The 8,918-nt window shown below is 33.7% G+C and overlaps 1 long non-coding RNA gene across 1 annotated transcript; it reads right to left on the bottom strand.

The window, feature by feature from the left end:
- Window positions 1-423: 423 nt before the first annotated feature.
- Window positions 424-3,930, bottom strand: LOC128242369 (uncharacterized). The gene is made up of 3 exons (XR_008262597.1): window positions 3,814-3,930; window positions 1,198-1,299; window positions 424-551 (listed from the first exon to the last, which is right to left on the bottom strand). It is a non-coding gene; the product is annotated as an uncharacterized LOC128242369 (long non-coding RNA).
- Between the last annotated feature and the right edge of the window lie 4,988 nt (window positions 3,931-8,918).

Below are 8,918 nucleotides of genomic sequence, written 5' to 3'. Positions count from 1 at the left end.
AACATCTTCATTCTTCTGAAATATTGGATTCAGAGCTGCATCTCCTGGATTCAGATTGCAGGACTACCGCCTGGGGAAAAGGCCGCAGCTAACTGGAGCTTATTGGCACATCATGATCTGCAAGCAAGACACAAAAGCAATGTTTTACACAAATAAAACTATCTGCCACTACTGTTAAAGTTTGAAAAAGGCCTGTAAACACTCATTTGAGGCATACACAACCTTTAATATAGTCATAAATGTGATAAATATGCAGAAAAGTTCATGAATTCAAAGATTTTCAGGACAAATTTAATAGAATATATAGTCTTTTGGACATTTTGCAATCAGTTTTTAACAACTCAAAGGTAAACCTCATCTTATTGAGTACCCAGATGCATTTTGCAAGCATTCAAACCAGACATGCTTAGAATTTCTTCTTACTTGGAGATGGTATTCCTTTCTTGAAAATCCTTGCCGAGAGCCGGTATGGAAAACCACAGAGACCACAGTTTTACCAGCACTGGTTCTTGTCCTTGAAAATTCCTCTGTGGCTACAGCAACCAGGCTGGCTATTAAAATAAGCAATAAATTAGGGTTTTTAAAACATTTATACTGTATTAAGGTTGTGTTTTTTAATGCATTAAGGGAAAGGGCTCTATTCTTTATGAAAGCTGCTCACTTTTTATTTATTTTGCCTTGAGAAATGTCAAGTTTTTCAATGAATAAATTGAATAAATGAATGAATTAATGAATATATATATGAATGATTGATAGAATGAATTAATGAATTAATGAAAGGTGGCATTATTTCTTTAAAATTGGGATCTCATTGTGTTGCTGTGATTGTTAAAGTATATGTTTTCTTGTCCATAAGCTGAAAATCATATGCACACTAAATAAAACATCATTCTGCATCCTATGTGCAGTAAGTTTTGTTTAATTGCTTATAGAATTTGCAATTATTGTAATGTTTGCTTAAAAGAGCAAACAAAATGTGTGAATAGATGCACAATACAGACAAAAGACTGATACAAGTCAGCAGTTTCATTAGAAAATAATATTATTATCAAAGCCACATCAGAAATGATTGACAACATGAAAGAAATTCATTTAGGAATGGAACAAACAGTCTCAATGGGCTTTTATGACCAAACTGTCTCACTTTGTACTTCAGTTTGGATACCATTTTCTAATATATTATCTTGAAGTACTTACAAATTACAGCATGTTGGCAAACACCAAGTACAGCTTGGCCTCTGGTGGGCAGCTTGGTGGGGGGGGGGGTCTTCAACAGACAGTTCCTCCTGGGTCTGCTTCCTATGTTAAAAAAATCCCTCCATTTATACTTTGGAATTGAAAGTGAGGCTTTCATTCATTAGTTACCATCATTTGGAACTATTTCCAAACATTAAATTGAAAGTGAAAGTAGTTTTTTTTTAAAATGTCAAAAATATATAAGAAAATTATATATTATTAATTTATATTATGTAACATAATGTAACAAAGTTCAAGTTTCATAATTATTATATTTTATTTTTGAGTTTGATGTAATGCAAGGGAGAAAACAAGCAAATCAGCTTTGATGTTATGTACAGAGTTGTCTTTCTTAGTAATTTTAAAATATAATTGCTGTGTGGTCATCTGTGACTATAATCCCTAAATTGACATTTTTGGTGGGAACACTGGATCATTCGGTTCTTTGTTTTCAAGGCGAACACATCATATTTTACTTTGTCTGTAATTGTTGGAATTGGCGGGAAAAGATATTGAAGGTTAGTCTATTAGTTATACTTCTAGAACCTAGTATTTCTAGAATATTGTTTATTAAGAAGTGTAATTGTTTTAATTACATTTGAGCAGTTGTATCTAAGTATTTAGTAAGTTGGAAATATGATAGTTATAATATTTCTAAAAGGTCAAGATAGTGATTCAATCTTGCATGTTAATATTATAAGTAATATTAATAAATCCACTTATTTTAGAATTGCGGCACCAGTTGAATGTATGTGTCAGGGAGAATATAAAGGCAGTTTGGCCTACAGCTGGTGAGTTAGATTATATGTAATGTGATGTGAAATATGTTTGTACCTGTTTTGTATATGATGTATGTATTGTTTTAATATGATTATATTATGTAATAGTATGGCCGCTAGAAAATAGTATTAATTATGAGGAATATTGCTTCTCAAAGTATTATAGAAAATATACTGAATTAATTGTTAACTCTTGTGTGATATGCTTAAGTTGATGTTTATATACTTTCAGAGCTGTGGATTTATAATACATGTAATAAAAGCCCCTAAAGACTTCCGACGTGTTAATCAACTACACTGAACCCTAACTGCTGAGTTAGACCGTTAATATAGTCGTGGTCATAAGAAAAACTACCCTATTACAATAAGATTTTCACATTTCATACTCAAACACCAATATTCTATGGCTAAGCACTGTCAACTGGCCAAATTTCAACCAGATAGCTGTATAAATTAAGAATTTATAACAATTTAAAATAGGCCACCCCTCCAAAAGCTTCCTCTATATCAGGCGTGAGACCACAGTTATTTTTACTATATGTTTCATATAGACACTAACCTGGCTATTGACTTTATACACACCCCAATTGAAAAACAAGGACATGGCATCTCTAGAACAATTCAAGACACAAAATATAATCACAAGAAAACACCATGTTGACCATTGACCCGACTGTCAAAATTGAGTTCAAATACATAACCCTTCCGCCAGGGAGTCAATCGGCTACAAACAACTAATTTTCAGACTTCCACAAGCTATGATTTTTCCAATATTTACATTGAAAACTATCAATTTCTGCAATAGAGTGTCAAATTCAGTCAAGTTCTCTGCAAAAAGAACATTTTTTGCTTCTTTTTCATTCAATTTTAATAAAATATTGATACTTGAACACAAGCACTCTTTGTTTCTGTATTCACATCCGGATCTTGGTCAACGGGGGGCAGATAACTGTGGTCTTGAGCCTATTTAAGCAACATTTTTTCAGAAACAGACTTCAAAACTCCTATAGTTCAGCTTCAGGCTATATGCAACACATACTGAAAGTTTGGCAATGATATATCAAACACTAAATGAATGAGACAAGTATTAGCACCTGTGGTATTTTCATAAAAAGCAGAAACAGCCATTTCCCTCAAATGTTAAGCCGCAAACCTTTGAAGAGCCATTATTTCCTTATGCATTGGAATAATTTGAGCAAGTAAAGTTTTCCTTGTAGCTTTTAATGGTGTCTATAGAACAGCACCACAAAACTGGCCTGCCTACTCTTTTAAGATTTTTTCTAAGCAAAATAAAGTTTTTCCACTTCATCGGCTTAGTGTTTTATATAAAAAATGACATAGAGCCCAACTGAAATGCCTCAACTTGTCAAAATTTTGCTTTTCTGGTCCACTTATATACAAAGGTAACAGAACTGTTCAGTTTAACACAAGAAATTTAGTGATAATGTGTTAATAGACAGTCTAAACAACACTATATGCCAAATTGTTGGCTTCCGGGACAAATGGCGCAACAAAGGAAATGGCAAAAAACACACCAAAACTTAAAGATTCATGACAACTGCTAGTGTTTTCATGTATGAGGTGGCTACATGATGTAGAAAATGCAGAGATAGCATTATTATGCCCATTTTTAAAAAAATTTTACTTTAAGAATCTGTTTTGAAGGCTAGATTTGGCATTAAATTCAGAGTACAGCACTTCACTATTGTCTATAAGATGCTTATTTACACCTGATTTGCTATAAATCTCACTCATTGGAATCATTTACACACAAACAAGCACTACAGAGTTGACTAACATCTTCATTCTTCTGAAATATTGGATTCAGAGCTGCATCTCCTGGATTCAGATTGCAGGACTACCGCCTGGGGAAAAGGCCGCAGCTAACTGGAGCTTATTGGCACATCATGATCTGCAAGCAAGACACAAAAGCAATGTTTTACACAAATAAAACTATCTGCCACTACTGTTAAAGTTTGAAAAAGGCCTGTAAACACTCATTTGAGGCATACACAACCTTTAATATAGTCATAAATGTGATAAATATGCAGAAAAGTTCATGAATTCAAAGATTTTCAGGACAAATTTAATAGAATATATAGTCTTTTGGACATTTTGCAATCAGTTTTTAACAACTCAAAGGTAAACCTCATCTTATTGAGTACCCAGATGCATTTTGCAAGCATTCAAACCAGACATGCTTAGAATTTCTTCTTACTTGGAGATGGTATTCCTTTCTTGAAAATCCTTGCCGAGAGCCGGTATGGAAAACCACAGAGACCACAGTTTTACCAGCACTGGTTCTTGTCCTTGAAAATTCCTCTGTGGCTACAGCAACCAGGCTGGCTATTAAAATAAGCAATAAATTAGGGTTTTTAAAACATTTATACTGTATTAAGGTTGTGTTTTTTAATGCATTAAGGGAAAGGGCTCTATTCTTTATGAAAGCTGCTCACTTTTTATTTATTTTGCCTTGAGAAATGTCAAGTTTTTCAATGAATAAATTGAATAAATGAATGAATTAATGAATATATATATGAATGATTGATAGAATGAATTAATGAATTAATGAAAGGTGGCATTATTTCTTTAAAATTGGGATCTCATTGTGTTGCTGTGATTGTTAAAGTATATGTTTTCTTGTCCATAAGCTGAAAATCATATGCACACTAAATAAAACATCATTCTGCATCCTATGTGCAGTAAGTTTTGTTTAATTGCTTATAGAATTTGCAATTATTGTAATGTTTGCTTAAAAGAGCAAACAAAATGTGTGAATAGATGCACAATACAGACAAAAGACTGATACAAGTCAGCAGTTTCATTAGAAAATAATATTATTATCAAAGCCACATCAGAAATGATTGACAACATGAAAGAAATTCATTTAGGAATGGAACAAACAGTCTCAATGGGCTTTTATGACCAAACTGTCTCACTTTGTACTTCAGTTTGGATACCATTTTCTAATATATTATCTTGAAGTACTTACAAATTACAGCATGTTGGCAAACACCAAGTACAGCTTGGCCTCTGGTGGGCAGCTTGGTGGGGGGGGGGGGGTCTTCAACAGACAGTTCCTCCTGGGTCTGCTTCCTATGTTAAAAAAATCCCTCCATTTATACTTTGGAATTGAAAGTGAGGCTTTCATTCATTAGTTACCATCATTTGGAACTATTTCCAAACATTAAATTGAAAGTGAAAGTAGTTTTTTTTTAAAATGTCAAAAATATATAAGAAAATTATATATTATTAATTTATATTATGTAACATAATGTAACAAAGTTCAAGTTTCATAATTATTATATTTTATTTTTGAGTTTGATGTAATGCAAGGGAGAAAACAAGCAAATCAGCTTTGATGTTATGTACAGAGTTGTCTTTCTTAGTAATTTTAAAATATAATTGCTGTGTGGTCATCTGTGACTATAATCCCTAAATTGACATTTTTGGTGGGAACACTGGATCATTCGGTTCTTTGTTTTCAAGGCGAACACATCATATTTTACTTTGTCTGTAATTGTTGGAATTGGCGGGAAAAGATATTGAAGGTTAGTCTATTAGTTATACTTCTAGAACCTAGTATTTCTAGAATATTGTTTATTAAGAAGTGTAATTGTTTTAATTACATTTGAGCAGTTGTATCTAAGTATTTAGTAAGTTGGAAATATGATAGTTATAATATTTCTAAAAGGTCAAGATAGTGATTCAATCTTGCATGTTAATATTATAAGTAATATTAATAAATCCACTTATTTTAGAATTGCGGCACCAGTTGAATGTATGTGTCAGGGAGAATATAAAGGCAGTTTGGCCTACAGCTGGTGAGTTAGATTATATGTAATGTGATGTGAAATATGTTTGTACCTGTTTTGTATATGATGTATGTATTGTTTTAATATGATTATATTATGTAATAGTATGGCCGCTAGAAAATAGTATTAATTATGAGGAATATTGCTTCTCAAAGTATTATAGAAAATATACTGAATTAATTGTTAACTCTTGTGTGATATGCTTAAGTTGATGTTTATATACTTTCAGAGCTGTGGATTTATAATACATGTAATAAAAGCCCCTAAAGACTTCCGACGTGTTAATCAACTACACTGAACCCTAACTGCTGAGTTAGACCGTTAATATAGTCGTGGTCATAAGAAAAACTACCCTATTACAATAAGATTTTCACATTTCATACTCAAACACCAATATTCTATGGCTAAGCACTGTCAACTGGCCAAATTTCAACCAGATAGCTGTATAAATTAAGAATTTATAACAATTTAAAATAGGCCACCCCTCCAAAAGCTTCCTCTATATCAGGCGTGAGACCACAGTTATTTTTACTATATGTTTCATATAGACACTAACCTGGCTATTGACTTTATACACACCCCAATTGAAAAACAAGGACATGGCATCTCTAGAACAATTCAAGACACAAAATATAATCACAAGAAAACACCATGTTGACCATTGACCCGACTGTCAAAATTGAGTTCAAATACATAACCCTTCCGCCAGGGAGTCAATCGGCTACAAACAACTAATTTTCAGACTTCCACAAGCTATGATTTTTCCAATATTTACATTGAAAACTATCAATTTCTGCAATAGAGTGTCAAATTCAGTCAAGTTCTCTGCAAAAAGAACATTTTTTGCTTCTTTTTCATTCAATTTTAATAAAATATTGATACTTGAACACAAGCACTCTTTGTTTCTGTATTCACATCCGGATCTTGGTCAACGGGGGGCAGATAACTGTGGTCTTGAGCCTACTAACCACCTGACCTTCACATTCTTAGTATACAAACTATAAATTGGGAAATCACTTTGCGCTATTTCCAAACAGATAACTCAGCTGAGGCAGCAAGAAAATAGTATTTAAATCAGGTAAATGATGTACTGTCCGCCTCGTACTAACTCGTATTGATAATTCTAGGCTTGTTTTCTAAAATAAAGAATGTGTTTGCCAAGTTTTAGACCATCTCGTGTCTAGTCCCGTTAAAATGTTTTGCAGGCAATCCTGCCTGTGTGGGAAGACACGGTAATATAATATATTATGTATGCATTCAAAACTGCAGCGTGCCTGCTTACATGCATAAGTCACAGTGATAAAGTGATGTGCACATTTGCCAGTTTAAATAAAAAAGGAAACATACTATTTCTTGCCGACAATATTTGCATAACTGTTTTATGCGTCTGGCATGCGTGTTCCGGTCTCTATAAATAGTAACACGGCCCAACCATTCAAAAAACAGGGCTCGGAAAAACAGGTTTTCGATGTTGATGAAATTGAAATGCACTTGTGGAGAAAAAGGTTTTAGCAGAATCAAGCCTTGGCTCCAACTAACAGTCGCTGCAATTTGCGTCATTGAGACTACCGAATGTTTCGAGAAAATGACGGAGATCCGTAAATTTGATGACGTAAAAAACGCTTATCACCCTTGCATTTGAGATCGTCCAAATCCTTTGTGTCCGATCTTTTAATAGTCAATCTGGGATATACCTTTGGTGGCAAACTGCTTGTTTTGGTCAATTCTATGTCATTGCAATGCTGTGTGTTCAGATAGCCCAGTGGTTACGCGCACGTTACCAGTGACGTTCCCTTTTGTATCGTTTGGTGTAAGTTCGAATCAGGTCAGCACCATATCACTATTTTTCGTGGACTTTTTCTATCTTATTTTTATGTTCAATTTCTTTTGTTAATATTTTTCGTAATTTCCATTCGCCTTACCATGCTAGAAAAGGCTTTTACGCAAACAATGCCTGTCATGTTCATTTGTGTGAATAGCACATCATCTTCATGGCAAATGCAACAGTGTCGACTAAGAAATATAAAGTGCCGACTCTGTCATTTCGTCGGCAGGATTTAATTCAACTTTAATAGGATATTGATACCTGAACACACGCCCCTTTTTCTGCATTAATATCCGGATCTTGGTCAACGGGGGCAGATAACTCTTGTCTTAAGCCTTATGACATTGTAAAAGTATGCTTAAGTACAGATGTTTCTGCTACGAATATTGGTGATATTTTCTATCTAGAGATCAATTTTTAACAAATGAATCGGGAATGTTTTACCTTTTAACATGTGTATCCCAAGTACAATTGCAACATTGTCGAATCAGAAATATAAGGTGACGACTCTGCCATGTCGTCGGCAGCATTTCTAGAATTTCACATTAGAAGAACTGTAACATTTCCATATAACACAGTGTTTATCCACTACATTTGGCGAAAAGAAAACGAGCCTCATTTTATTCTACGAAAGAACACGAGATGCAGCCGTGACTGGGAAACATTTACGCCGAAGTGTCACTCCAACCGCAGTGTCCTAGGCCTTTCCGTGAATATATCAAATAGACACTAATCTATATCAAGAAAGAACAGACGGACACATATATGCTTTCAATACCTTGTTTATTTTTTTTTAAATGACCTTATAATACGGGTGCCTTAAAGTATAAACACGTACACGTATAATTAAGACGCTTTCATTAGTACTCATATAATATGTAATGTATTGTGAACAATAATCAGATAGTTAGTCAATGTGTGATATTTACCATTCCTTACATCCACGACTTACGCTTGGCTTCAGTATGCTAGCACGGTAAATAGACTAAATATATACATTTCATCCTCGTGGCTGTTGACTATTTTGTAACATGTAGATGCCAGCGAATGCTAACATTTTAAAAGCAACACATATATTTGGATTCCATTAGAGGGGAAATGAAAGCTTTCTCGTTCGTCCGTTAACAATCTTATCTTTTGTGTACAGCAGATGTATTTGCTACGGCATATTTGTGTATTCTATTTCTTGAGATCGAGTTATAAGCAAATGAAACTGGGATATTACAAATAGCACGTTCACTATTTTTATTCATGTTCTCGTTC

The sequence above is a fragment of the Mya arenaria genome, chromosome 2 (genome assembly GCF_026914265.1).
Source record: "Mya arenaria isolate MELC-2E11 chromosome 2, ASM2691426v1".
Lineage (NCBI taxonomy): Eukaryota > Metazoa > Mollusca > Bivalvia > Myida > Myidae > Mya > Mya arenaria.
The sequence above is the reverse complement of the archived record's forward strand: the minus strand, read 5'-3'. Positions and strand labels throughout refer to the sequence as shown.